The following is a 13340-nucleotide window of genomic DNA, read 5'->3' as shown; positions in this document are numbered from 1 at the left end:
CATAACATCAAAAGAAACATTTGTTAACTTAAGTATTCATTTTGTTCCCTTCCCTGCTCTCTCCTCCTTTGTTAACTATAATGAAACAAAATAAATGAATAAAAGGTAAGGTTGTTAGGGAGAAAGGGTAGAGGGTCAAGGGAAGAGGTAAGAGGGAAAAGGAGGTGGGGTAGCCGGGGAAAGTATAACGGGGTTTGTATTATCTGGCATGAGGAAGTATCTTCGGGTAATTAGGATGCGGGAGACCATGTTAGGTGAGGAGTCCCTTTTCTTTCGTCGTCTCCAAGTGACTGCGCTGTCCAGCTGAGTTGTTTGAGATGTTTCAGGAGAGCATTCCAGTGGAGTATCTTCTTTGGGCGTGGCATCCAGGTAGGGCTTGATATGCTTTCCAGGAATCCACTTGGGGCCCTGCTCGATGGAAACACACCCATACCCTCTTCCCCAGGTTATCAGTGGGTACGGGCCTTTGATGATCTTAGATTCAGGGTCCTTAATAAGAACCAGGGGCCTCTCTTTTAAAAGTACACTAGTGTTATTATGGAAATGTCACAGGATGGGGGGATTCGGCTCCCTGTCAGAGCAGTTAATGAAATTAAAGACATAAAGTGCTTTACACAGTCTTTCGGTGGGGGTTATCGACAGGGCCGAATCATGCTGCTGCTCTAGCAATTTCTTAATTTCCTTATGAGTTCTTTCAACTACTGATTGTCCAGTAGGATTATGTGGAATGCTGGTGGTGTGGGCAATCCCCCATTGCTGTAAGAAATCTTTAAAGTGCTTTGACATGAATCCTGGGCCATTGTCAGTTTTAATTGACGTTGGCACGCCGAGATTGGCAAACACCATATAAAAGTGTTTAATGATGTCTTTTGCCTTTTCCCCAGTGTGCAGGGAGGCAAACACTGCTCCTGAGAATGTGTCAATGGATACATGTATATATTTCAGTCGCCCAAAAGAGGCATAGTGAGTTATATCTGTTTGCCAAAGTTCCAGAGCCCCCAATCCTCGGGGGCTGACTCCCGTTGCTACGGATGGGAGGGCGAAGGACTGGCAATTTGGACAGTGGAAAGGATGGCTCTGGCCTGTTCCTTAGATATTTTGAATTGTCGTGAAAGTGCTGGTGCATTCTGATGATAAAAGGCATGGCTTAGCCATGCCTACTGGAAAATATCAGGTAGAGTGGGTTTGTCTGGTGAACTCTGTATTGTCATTGCTAAAAGGTCCGCTCTCTGGTTGCCCTCAGTGATGGCACCTGGCAGGTCAGTGTGAGACTGGACATGCAAAATATGATAGGGTTGCTCTCTGTGGGAGATCAGCCAACTTAATTCTGAGAGCAAGTCATACAATTTTTTGTTTTGAATTTCTTTGAGTAGGGCATGTTCTGCCCGCTCTGCTATCCCGGCGACATACGCCGAATCTGTTACCAGATTGAAAGGTTGCTGGAATTTTTTGAAGACTCTCACATCCACAGCAAGCTCTGCGATCTGGGGGGAACCCTCAACTAGCTGGACATCAGACTCCCACTTCTGAGTGTCCAGGTCGTTCCACTGACTTGTGGGACTTGCCTGACCCATCAGTGAACACTGTGAGAGCATTTTTTAAAGGAGTTTTACTTTTAAATGTTTTTGGGGCCAAATAAAAAGTGTCTTTGAAAAAGTTTATGTTTTGGGTAATGGATTGAAATCTGACTGGGATAGCTGTCTAATGCAATCTGTAATTTTTCATTAGTTTGTAATATTGAGTCCAATTGTTCCAAATTTAAAGGTAAAAAAATGCACGCCAGGTCACACTCTGCAAGTGTTTGGAGGCAGTGGCGGGCTTTTATGATGAGTCTGGCCATCAATTCTGTGGGTGTTGTCACAGTTTTGTGTGGCTCATAATAATAAGGAGTGGGTCTTTTAGTGTACTGTCTCATTGGAATAAAAGTCCATGGAAATTTGAGCACTTACCCAGAATGCAGAAGTTCAACAGGAGGGACCGGACCACATGGTGAGCTTGACGGGACTTCAGGGCCTGCGCGACTCTCTCCAGGGCTCCCGGGCTGCGGATGTTAGTTCGCGTGGAGAAGCCAGGTCGCTGTCTCCTCGCAGAAGGTTGAAGAGGGGCTCCAGCTCCTCCGTGGTGAGCCCCAGCAGAGGTCAGATCCAGGTGATGGTCCTGAAAATTTGTTGAACGTCCTGCAGCATCTGTGGGACTTCTTTGATGGTAAGAGTCTGCACAGTGGTCCTTTCCGTGATGAGGAAGCCCAAATATTTCCATGGGGATGATAATTGAATTTTGTCCTGCACTATTTGAAATCCAGCCGACTCGATGGCTTGTATAGTTTTTGAAAGTGCTGCATCTAAATAAGTCTTGATGGCAGCACAAATGAGAATGTCATCCATGTAATGCAAGATTACCACTTCAGGGAAAATTCTCCTAACTGATGAAAGGACTTGTGATACAAAGGTCTGGCAGAGCACCGGAGAGTTCTTCATTCCCTGCGGCAAAGTGGTCCATTGGTACCTTTTATAAGGTTCACCTCTGTTGATGGATGGTACCGAAAAGACGAACCTGGGAGCATCTCCAGGATATAGTGGGATGTTAAAGAAGCAGTCTTTGATGTCTAGAACTGCGAGCTGCCAATCCTGGGGAAGCATGGAGGGAGAGGGGAGGCCTGACTGAAGGGGGCTTATCTCTTCAATGACCTTGTTGACCCTACACAGGTCCTGGAGCAGGCGCCACCTGTCTCTGCTGGGTTTTTTAATGACAAAAACAGGTGTGTTCCAGGGGCTGGTGGAAAGTGTTAAATGCCCCAGGCGCACCTGCTCCTCTACTAGTTCATTGAGTGCCCTTAATTTTTCCACCGGAAGGGGCCACTGGTCCACCCACACTGGTGTGTCTGTCTTCCAATTGAGAGGTGGGGTGGTGTGCTCTCCAGTGGCCCACACTAAAAATCCCACTTAGGGTCAGGGATGTCCAGACGGGCTCCCCACTGGGACAGAACATCCCTGCCAAGTAGCATAATATTAGATGAAACGACGAAAGGCCTGACTGTAGCGATTTGCCCCTCCGGTCTCTCCATGCTTACCAGATGTTTACTGCGGAGGGAATTGACAGCTCCTCCCATGCCGGAGATTGTGCCGCAAGGGAGCACCTACTCCCAGTCACGTGGCCACTTTCCTCAAGAGAGGATGGTGACATCGGCTCCGGTGTCTGCCATCAAGTCCATGGTGACTGACTTTCCCTGAAAAGAAACAGTAGAAGTTATCAGCGGTCTTTCTTTGCACACGTTTTGGGTGAAGAATACATGTCAGTCCTCGTCTTTGTTGCAGAGGTCCTGCCCCTCCAGGACGTATAGCAAGGCAAAAGGGGCCCATTTACAGAGGGTAAATGGGAGGTTATGGCAAATGACTGACACAGTTATTTTGTTACCTGGGTCCACACAAACCACCTCGGGGATGATGGTTGGCTTGTCAGGTGTGTGGTGACTGTCCCCGAGGAGGAGGACGGTTGTGGGCTGATCATGGTGGGGTGGGTGCAGGTATCCCGCAGGGACACGCACCAAGTCCTTGTCTGGCAGCAGGAGGTGGACGGCTCTGCAGAGGACTCGGTGGTTGTCCTGGTTTAATTGGCGAGTTCTGCGGAAGAGCCTGAGCCCATCCTCATGGCTGCGGTCCACAGAAATGTATCATCTGGGCAGTGGTTTTCCTGGATGGTGGGCAGGCTGGGGCGCTGCGGTTGGCCATTTGGTGTCATAGCGCAGCCCCGCATTGTGCTCTGCCAGCCTTTCCCGGACGGTACTGCTGCTGCTGCCAAAAGTCCCTGTATGGAGGTCTCGGAGGTGGAACATGAGGTTGGAAAAGATGTTCTAGTGGCCAGTGGGGGCAGTTAGCCTGCATATGTCCTAATTGGCCGCAGTTGAAACAACAAACATTGCTGAGATTTACCATGGCTTCCCCCACCCCTTTGCTGACAGCCAATGCCACTGTGTGTTCCATTGAGGAAGCCTTTGAGCACACCTCGACCATCTGGGAGATGGCGGGCTCTGGGTCTTGCGGCAGTGCTCTTAGGACTTCCTTAGTTTCTGTATTTGCGTTAGTCATCACCATTGTACAGAGAAGCTCATCACGAGCTTCCACATTATCTATTTGCCTCTCGATGGCTTCTCTTAAGCAATCAATACATTTGATAAATGTCTCTTCCATGCCTTGTATAACAGAGGAAAAGTTTTGAAGAGGGGCTGTTCCATCAGGAATTTTCAAAAGCGCGGCTTTTCCTGTGTCTCGGATCTCATCTAGTAGATTGTTCGGTAATAAAATTTGATCCTCTGGCTGGCTAAATTCCCCCTCTCCGGCGAGGGCCTCAAGGCCTTCGGTGCCCTCCCCGAACACCTCGCTCAAAGAATATTTTTCCAAAAGTGGTTTTAATAGTTTTTTCCAGCGAACTTCCCATAATAATAGTTCAGTTGGGGTAAACAAGGCTTTGGCTATGTATCTTAGATCATGTTGAACCAGTGTCCAGCCTGTTCGGGCGCCAGTTGCGGGCTGGACCAGGTCCTGCAGGGTGACCCACTGCTGGCTGATCAACAGGTGCCCAGATAGATTAATACAGCTCCACTAAAAGACAGGAGGACTCTTGCTCTGCTGGAATCCACGTGGGTTTATTAAGGGTAGATCGAAGGACAAGGGAGGCAGGAGCAGGAGCAGGGAGACAGCCACACACAGGGGAAGAAAGCTACAAGAGCAACTGGGGAAGGAGGGGCCAGGGTATTTAACTGGGGAGGGGGAGGAGTGGCTAGGGTACAAATTGCCCAATGGGAAAAGGGTGCAGGGGAGGAGCAGGGATGGGGTGACATAAACTGAGCCAATGAGGGAGAAGGGAAGGAGTGGTTTACAGAGAAAACCAATGGGAATAACGAGAACGGGGAACTTTCCAGAACTTGGGGAGATGACAAACATGAACTGACAGGTGATAGACATGTGCTCATCTCCACGGGGAAGCAAAGAACTCTGGGGAAATGCCTTGCCCTAAACAAATGCAGTTTCCCATGGCATCCCCACACTGCCTTCCCCAGGGGCACATCCCACAATTCCCATTGTGGTTTACAGCAGTTCAAGAAAGTGCAGTTTCCTCTGTGTTTTTGCAAGCTGTATTTATCCCCTGCACCCAGGTGAGCATCCTCCATGGAGGGGAGCACCCATGGCAGGGCTCCTGGGGTTCTGCTCCTGGATGATGCTCCAGCAGCAGTCCCATACCAGTCTCCACCATGTAGTAGTCACACAGGGTGATGTTGCCTATCAGTGATCAATGGGGTCTGACTAGACTTGCCTGGACTCCATTTTCCATCAGTTGCTGATGTGGGATGGGGAGGGTGGTGTGTACACAGCTGCTGCTGGGGTCATGGTGCTTTTTCCCTTGCTGTGTGCCCAGTGAAGGTCTTCTGGCTGCTTTTGCACCAGCAGTTAAACATCACTGTGCTATAAAGCTGCTCTAACCCTTTCTATGAAGAGGTTCCCTCCCAGACAACATCTGTCTCTTCCTCATCCCTTTTGCAGCATTTCATACTTTGCTCCTGCACTTGGCCACCCCAAAAGCTGCAAGGGAAAGTCCACTTCCCAGTTATTTGGTTTTTTGCCCAGGCCCCTGCATGGCTTGTACAAGCAGCCACCAGCCCTGGGCTGGGGTGGTGAGGGCTCTCCCCAGGGTAGGCAGGCTGAGTTGTACCTCAGGTGGAAGCATGCCTGGCTCTGGGAAGCCTTGTAGGCAGTTTGGGTAGGTGTTATTTTGTGTCTGAGATGTGCCTGTGTGCTCTCCCATGGCCTCTTGCAGCATTAGGGGTGGCTTCTGCTGAACCCCTCTTGGATTTACACACATCTCTACAAAACTGCATTGGATTTGGTATTCCCACCCTGCCTTTGCTCTCTTGGCCTGTCACATCCTCATGGTGTCACATGTGGGGGAAACATTTCATGGAGCCCCTTTGTTCTGCCAGTCTGGGGCAGCAGGCATGGCACAGCTGCTCTTTGTTACTGGCCACCACATGGAAAATAAAACAATCACACGACGCTTGGTGAAGCAGCAGCCTCTGCCACACTCCTCTCAGTGCCACTGCCCAGCCTGTGTGGGAACCACCTCCTCTCCCCTCCAGACCTGGAAGTTCACCTGTGCTGACAACATCTGCACTGGGGACAAGCCTCGTGCCTTGCACTGCCCACTAGAATGCTCCTTGTGTACTTCTCCCTTTGCAGGGCTTGGTGTGCCTAAGCCACATCCCACCACACTGAGCCTGGGCATCCCCAAACATTTCCCACTTCCTTTGGCAGGGATGTGCCCTGGGCAGAGCTGCTCCTGCAGTGTGGATGGCAGGGGCACAACCCCATCATCATCACCATGGCCTTTGGTCCCAAGCACAGCCAGTGCTTTTCTGTGCCAGGGTTTTCCCAAGGCTGGAGCCTATAAATAATCCAGGAGTGTCTCCTGCTCAGCTCTGCACTCTGCTACCTCTCTTTGTTTCAGAACGAGCTGTGTGATTCTGCCAGCCAGAGCTGCAGCCACCTGATACAGGCTCTCTTGGGAAGAGCCTTGAACACTGACTTCCAAATTACTGTCTGGAGCGATGGGTGCAGCCGAGCTGAGCCAGCAATCCTATTCCAGCTGCTGGCACTCGCCAAAACATCTGCCTGCCTGTGCTGTGCTTGTTGATGGAGCTGTGAGCAGCTCCCAGCATGTCATTTGGGAATATAAATTGAGCTCTTCTGAGCTGGAACCACCTGCTTCAGATAATTTCTCTGGCAAGGAATCTTCTATCTTATTCTCCATCCAGGATTTTCCTGCTTTCCTCTGCTGCCAGCCCTGTGCGGTAGCTGGAGGAGTTAGTGCTGATGGGTGGGAATTTAGATGGATCCATAGAGGAAATGTCCTGCTGCCAAAGCACAGCACAGGGCAAATGTGCTGTTTAAACCACAGAATTTTAGAATCACAGACTGGTTTGTGTTGGAAGGGACCTTTAAGGTTCATCTAGTCCAAACCCCCTGCCATGGACAGGAACAGCTTTTGATATATTGGGTTGCTCAAGGCCAACATGGCCTTGAACACTTCCAGGGATGGGGCATCCACAGCTTTTTGAGATGCCAGGCCCTTCTTGATGTTGAACTAAGGCTGATTGGATGCACAAGCAGGGAAACAAGCAGCTCCCCTGGAAAACAGGTGGCTATTGCAAAGAGCAAAATGACCTCAGCAAACCTGCTGGCTCTGCCTGCTGGAAACCAGGGCTGTGGGAGTGAAGGATGCTGCTGCTCCCAGCTTCCCTTTTACCTCCCTAGGGTGACATGCAGCCAGCCCTCCAAGTCTGCCCCTGTCCCTCCTCTTTCTTCTGCCCCAGCAGTATCCATTAGATGAGTGTGTAATTAGGATCCCCTAAAAGCACCTGAACTGCTGTCTGTCGAAACAGAGCTGAATCCCACCCAGAATTGTGCCAGCCAGGCACTTAAAACTTGAGCAAATGGGGGAAAGTGGTTTATATGGGAAACTGGTGTAACATCAGCAAAGCACTCTCAGAGCTGCAGGTGAGGTGCCCTGGAAGAGACCAGGTGTGCACAATACCACCTCTCATCTCCTCAGGGATAACCACAGTGCAATGGTGTGTTTTCCCCGTTGGAAAAGCAAAAATAAACCAAACCCAAGCTCCTAAGCAGGGGCTGGGTGGTTTGATCTCCTTGAGGGGTTGGATGTGAGTGTGTTGCCATAACAGTCTCACAGCAGAGGAAGCACTGAAACATCTCTCCTGCTCCCAGTCCAAGCTAGCAGGAGCAGTGAGGATTGCTGAGCCCACAGGCAGTGGCTCCCCCAAGAAACTCCTGGAAAGTCCCTGATTTACATGCACCAAGACATACAAAGGCTGTTTCAATGGAGTGATGGATCTTTGGAGCTGCCAGGAGGTGAGACCCCTCTGGTGGGACTGGCTGGGATGTGGGGGTGTATGGAGGAGGGTGTCAGGGCTCCCCGTATCTCTGTACCCCCAAATGCAGCCCTGCACTCAGCAGATGCACCTGGAATTAGTGGGAAGTGCTGAAATGTGGTGCTCCTCATTCTCCTACACGGCTTTCCCACAGCATTTAAAAGTAAAACCCACAAAATCACATAGGGGGGGAACAATCACACATTAAGCCTTCCCATTTCTCCATTTCTTTCCCATTCCCTGCATCCCACTGCTCCTCCTCCCCTCCCTGCAGCGAGATTTGAGTGTGTTTTCCCAGGATTTGTGCCCAGCATTGGCATTAAGTAAACTCCACAGCAGCATCTGCCTTTGCAGGACGTCACGCTTGGACGGCGGGATAAGGCTGTGGAGAGGGGCAAATGCTCGGAGCGGCCTGGGAATCCCTGGGGAGAGACATCCCTCCGGGTGAGGTATTTCCCTGTGCAGACGGGAAGGCAAAGCTGGCTGATGGGCAGCGCCCGGGGGAAGCGAAGACCAGCAGACAGCCCCAGTGCCGGCTGCTTTGATTTCCAGAAAGGCAATTAACACCCGCCCGATGCAAGTCCATTCCAGAGAGCAAAGCAGCAGGAAATAGCTGCTCTTCCCAAATGCAAAGCATTGCCCCAAGCCCCGTCTGCTCCCAGTTTGAGTGATCCCTGTGGAGCCCAAGGAGTCACAGCAGAGCCAAGTCTGAGCGCTGTTTTTAACTCAGTTCTTGATTTAATCCAAGCTGCAGAGCTACATCTCGCTATGACCAGTATCCTTAGCACTATCCATATAGCTAGAATGTAACCGATGTGTACTCAAAAAACTGGAGTTTCTCCATTTTACTTTACTTTAGGGTTAGTTTGATCAGGGTGGCTCTGCACAAGCTGCTGTGAATGTGGGAGCGTGAGGAGGAGGAGTGGAGGCAGGATGGGTGGATTTCAGCAGAGGAACACAGGGAGCTGGGGCTGGTCTGCTGGTGCCACTGAAACTGCCACCAAACACCAGCTTCATGTGCACTTTCTGACACTCAGCAGGTAACATTGGGGCCAGAGAAATGGACCCTTTCCATTCCTGCTAGTTTGGATAAAATCTATAGGCACTGGAATGTCTCTTATTCATAGAATCACAGAATGGTTTGGGTTGTAAGGTGCCTTTAGAAGTCACCTGGTTCCAAACCCCCTACCATGAACAGGGACATCTTCACCTAAATCAGGTTGTTCAGAGCCCCAACAAACCTGACCGTGCATGTTTCCAGGAATGGGGCATGTACCACCTCTCTGGGCAGCCTCTTGTAATGTTTCATCACTTTAATTGTAAAAAATATTTCCCTTCTATCGAGTCTACCATCCCCAAGATGATCTTTGTGGTGCACAACACAGGTGGTCATGGTGGTCCTGCACTGCTGGTGGTGCCATCTTGCATTGCTCCCTCAGCTTCCCACCTGGGTGGGACCATTGGCATGACAGTGATGGGCAGGGTTTGCTCCAAAGGAATTCCCACTCTCAGGAGATGCCTGCAGAGTCCAGATATCTCATTGAGTGAGTCAGCCACTCCTAGAAGCAAATACTGTGTGCAGTTTTGCGCACAATATGAGAAAGATGTTAAACTATTAGAGAGTGTGCAAGGGAAGGCCAGGAGGATGGTGAAGGGTCTGGAGGGGGAAGCTGTATGTGTAAGGGCTGAGATCACTTGGTTTGTTCAGCCTGGAGAAAACTGAGACTGAGGGGAGACCTCATTGTGCTCTTCAACATCCTCAAAGGGGAAGAGGAGGGGCAGGCATTGAACTCTTCCCTGTGGTGCCCAGTGACAGCACTGGAGGGAATGGCCTGAAGCTGTGTAAGAGGAGGATAGGCTGGATAATAGAAAAAGGTTTTTCACCCAGGTGGTGGTTGGGCACTGGAACAGGCTCCCCAGGGCAGTGGTCACAGCACTGAGCCTGATGGAGTTCATTGTCAGGAAGTGTTTGGACAATGCTCTCAGGCACAGGGTGTGACTCTTGGGGTGTCCTGTGCAAGGCCAGGAGCTGGACCTGATAATCCTTGTGGGTCCCTTCCAACTCAGCATATTCTGTGATAATATTTTAGAGGTGACCTTGAACAGGGGACAATATTCCAGTGAGTTGTAGACTAGGGAGGCACAGTTTAGGGTAGAAAATTGCTTATAAGTTCAGCCATTTAGGATATCAGCATTAGTTTTGCTTCTAAAACTTCCCAAGTGTGAGCAAGAATCACCTCACCCACCCACACTCACTAAATATTTAGTCATTTTTAACAAGTTAAACAAAGCCCTTTGATTGGATTTATGCTAATGACTCCTCCGTAGGCATTTCTGATTCATTTACATTTCATTTTAAAATTGCCTGTGTACACTGCTGATTCTCACTAACACCATTAGAAGATAAAAGGAACAAGTAACGGGTCACAGACGCCACAAGATGGCAATAGTTGAAGAGCAATTTGTTTCTGGAGGAAGAGATCTGGGGTTTGGCATCGAACCCTCTCTGGGAGGGCAGCACTGCTGTGCATTAACCTTGGCACTTGCAGAGGGGTCTGTGGCCGACCAAAGCAAAGTGGTTCGTGCGTGGGGTGGGTGGGTTCACCTCCCCCCCTCGGAGGAGGGTGGAGAACATGGGAGAGCTGCTCAAGGTCGGCCCAGCAGTGTTCTGCCTCACGGTTTCAAGGACCAAAACTTGCAGCATGAAGCAGAGAGGGTTTGCACGCCCCAACACGGAGCCTCTAAGCTCTGGCTCTGCGTGCCAAGGTGGGGTTTTGCTGGGTCAGAGGCTCCCCGGGGCTGTTGCTGTGCCAGCATCCTGTGTGCATCTGCAACACCTGATTTGCCAGGTCAGGAGAAGAGGTCTCAGCCCCACAGCACCCCTGATCCAGCACGGAGGTGTTTCAGTGGATGGGAGTGTCTCTGACTCCATCATAGGGCAAAATCTGCGTGAGACAGGCTGGCACCTGATTACTCTTCAGATGGTGTTAGATCCTGAATAACCTACAAGCCACAGCAATGGGGTTCAGGATTCTGTAAGGCTTTTGATATGGTCATTCCCCATCACTTTGGCCTCCAGATGGAGAGGTATAAATTTGATGGAGGGGCTGTTAGGTGGATAAGCTGGATGATTATGTCCAAAGAATTCGGTCAAACATTTCACGTCCACATGGAAACTGGTCAGGAGTGGTGTTCCTTAAGGGCTTGTACCAAAATTGTTTAATATTGTCATTAGCAACACAGACAGTGGTTTCTAGAGCACGCTCAGCAGGTTTGCAGATGACACCAGGCTGAGTGGTGCTGCTGATGTGCTGGAGGGGAGGGATGCCTTCCAGAGGGACTTGCACAGGCTCGAGGAGTGGATCCGTGTGAACCTCATGAGGTTCAACAGGCTGAGTGCAAGGTCTGGCATCTGGGTCAGGACAATCCCCAGGGACACCATCCCACTGGGATGGGTGCTGGGGGCCTGCATGAGGCAGGAATCTCCACGGCTCCAAGGCCTCCCCAAAGGGACTTTAAATGAGAGGTGAGAGATGATGCATCATGCTCAGTGAAAGGCAGCAAAGAAGCCATGTGGGAGCCCATTTGTAATGAATGTTAAATGTAAAATCTATGTTCATGCACTGGGGTTTGGCACTCTGTGCTGTCCAGGTGATGAAGCTGGGAACATGATGCCCTGATGAGCAGATGATCTAGGAAGTGGAGGTCTTGGAGCAGCACTCCATCTCTGTGGGATGCAGCACATCCACTGCCATTCCTTGGGGGCTGGCAGCAGCATCTGGGTGTGCAGGGTGGCCATGGGCTGCTCAGGAACCTCTGTTTGTGTTTTAGCCCTGGGGGAAGGAGTGAAGGCAGCAGGACCCTCAAGCAGGGTGGGACTATGTGGTGTCAGATCACACGTGGTACCCTGGACCAGAGGGACGGAAAGGACAAATCCACAGCAAGTCATCGGGTGTCACTGATGCTGTTCTATTGTCCAGCCAGACCATGGTGGTTGGGCAAATTTTATGCAGGCAAAGGTTACTTCTAACCCTGAGGCAAACCCCATTCCCTGCAGAGTGTCCAGCCCAGTCTTGGCTCTCCTTACAGCATCAGGGCAGTACATGAAGGGCAGATTGAGATGCAAGAAATGGATACCCCACTGGTGCTGCCAGCATCAGACCAGAGATGTGGAGGTCTGTCAATTTTGAGGACGGAGCCATCACAAGGAAAAAGTGAAGAAAACAAAGGGTGGATGATGTCACCATTCTTACCAGCTAAAAAGTGAGGCAGGGCCTACCAGAGCTGTGTCAGGAGGCAGGGATGTGGCAGTGGGGAGAGCTGGGCACTGAGGGCCTATGCAGGAACTCAGAAAAGGGAAATCAGGAGGGAGCAGAGGTCCAGCTAAGAGAGAGCAGTTTACAGACATCCCCTGTGCCATGATAAATGGAGACATGAGATACAGTCGGCGAATCCTGAAATCTCTCGGGATTAAATGATTACATTAATCTTTGCTTTCTCTAAGCTGTGGTAATGGCAGTAGCCACATGCTGGTTCCAGTCCAGATCTATCCCCTCTAACTTCCCGGTGACTCGTTGGGGAGCTGGCATGAGCTCACACTGTCCTGACACACAAATGCTCCCCTCATCCTTCTCTAGCTGACACTCCTTTCACCTGATGTCTCCAGGGCAGTGCTGGGCATGGGGCAAAAGTAGAGCAGGGCTCCTGTGGTGTGGAAGCATCGCTACCAGTGAGGTTTTTTAAAGTCTCCTGGACTGATTTCCTTTGCTGGAGTGCGCATATGATTTGCCGAACCATCCTGGGGCAGGAAAGATCCTCCAGGCCACCTGAGGGTCAGTGGATGGCAGAACTATGAGGGTTGGCCTTTTCCATCCACCCCGACCTCTCCAGGCATCACCTGAAAATGACATTTCTCCTGGGAGTGCTGGTGATGGACACAGCCAGGGGACATCTCTGCCCATGGAGATGGCTGCCACTCCAAGTTGGCCTTGTGGCCAGGCTCCAGCAGGAGCCATGGGCCACCATGGTACTCTCACCTGTGATGGCTCTTGCTGGGCAGAGGTGAATGAAGCTCTTCACCCCATGCTTGTAGGTAGCTTCAGGGGCAGCAGTGGTGTTGTGAACACTTTTAACATGAAGTTACTGCCCTTGTTATCAGCTGGGTGTAACAACATATGCATGGAGGGGGTAGAAAAAGCTGATGGAATTATTTAGACATTTTTAAAACCCAGAATTGATGTTTACACACCGGAGCTAAATTATTTATATACATAATGTTATAGGTTTCACATCGGTGGCTTTTATTAGCAGTCGGCAGATGAGAAATCATGCCTGACCTACTTGTACAAACTCCTGTTGTGCCTCTCTGTGATGACAGCATGGCAGGAAGAAGTGAAGGTGC

Source organism: Vidua chalybeata, chromosome 5 (genome assembly GCF_026979565.1).
Source record: "Vidua chalybeata isolate OUT-0048 chromosome 5, bVidCha1 merged haplotype, whole genome shotgun sequence".
Classification (NCBI taxonomy): domain Eukaryota; kingdom Metazoa; phylum Chordata; class Aves; order Passeriformes; family Viduidae; genus Vidua; species Vidua chalybeata.
Note: the sequence above shows the minus strand (reverse complement) of the source record.